The following is a 1,094-nucleotide window of genomic DNA, read 5'->3' on the forward strand; positions in this document are numbered from 1 at the left end:
AAAGTTTCAACAATCCACACAAATATGGCCCCCTTTTTTGTCCTCCTGGGATGCCTCCTGAACTAAAAACAGCTATTAATCGAAAGAAAGAGAGGGAAACAAATGGGGGGAAAGTTGGTGATTGACAAAACCATAGAAGGGTATAAAGATAGAACTACAAGGAAGAAAAACAAATAAAATAACAATACTTCTTTTAGAAAACTTCATTTACACCAGCCCTTCTGATCTAACCTCAACCCTACTACAATCCAATCAACAGTGCCACTCATGAAAAACATCATCTTATCTGCTTCTGTTGCCGGCCTAATCCAAAAAGAGCTAGTAGCCCACTGTTCATCCAGAATACCAAACAATGGCAAAACTATCCTGAAGAGTCAGCAATAATTTTCCCATGTCCTTTTTTAATCAAATGTCCCCAAGCACTGACTCTTGCAGACATATTGAAGCATCCTTCCTACATTGAATAGCCGTAGGGCCTAATTACGAGTTTGTGGTCCTCTTGCCAGTCCGCCACCACCGTTCTGCCAGGAGGACCGCTAAGCTTGTAGTGTGGCCGCCCGCCAGGTTAAGAATTTAATTTGTGGTTGGTAGGCAGTGCTGTGGCGATCATACGGCGGTGGTCTGTTAGGCTCATAGGAGAGCCCTAGCAGCAGACCGCCGCAGTGAAAGTGCCTTCTACATGTTTCTGCACGGTGTGGCATGCACCATGTCATGCATGCCACACTGTGCAGGACAAAGGGTACATTCCCAGGGGGGCAAAACATGTGCCCCCCTGCATGCACCCCCAGGCCCACAATCGGCTGAGGGGCCCTGTTAGTGCCCCTTTTCCTGCTTGCCCACCCGCCTTTTCATAGCGGGTTGACCGCCATGAAAAAGGCAGTGGATTTCCAGGTCGTAATATGCTTGGTGGAGCCAGCATTGACACCGCAAGCATATTGATCCCGGCGGAGCTGGCGGGATCATGGCGGTCCAACCGCCACAATTGTAATATGGCTGGTGGAGCCACAGTGGTGGTGGTGCCTCCACCACAAGTACGTCCCTAAACACCAATCTCCAGTCCTTCTATTGCTTAATCTGCTTTTCACGTGGGGTGG

This window comes from Lissotriton vulgaris, chromosome 3_1 (assembly GCF_964263255.1).
Source record: "Lissotriton vulgaris chromosome 3_1, aLisVul1.2, whole genome shotgun sequence".
Classification (NCBI taxonomy): Eukaryota; Metazoa; Chordata; class Amphibia; order Caudata; family Salamandridae; genus Lissotriton; species Lissotriton vulgaris.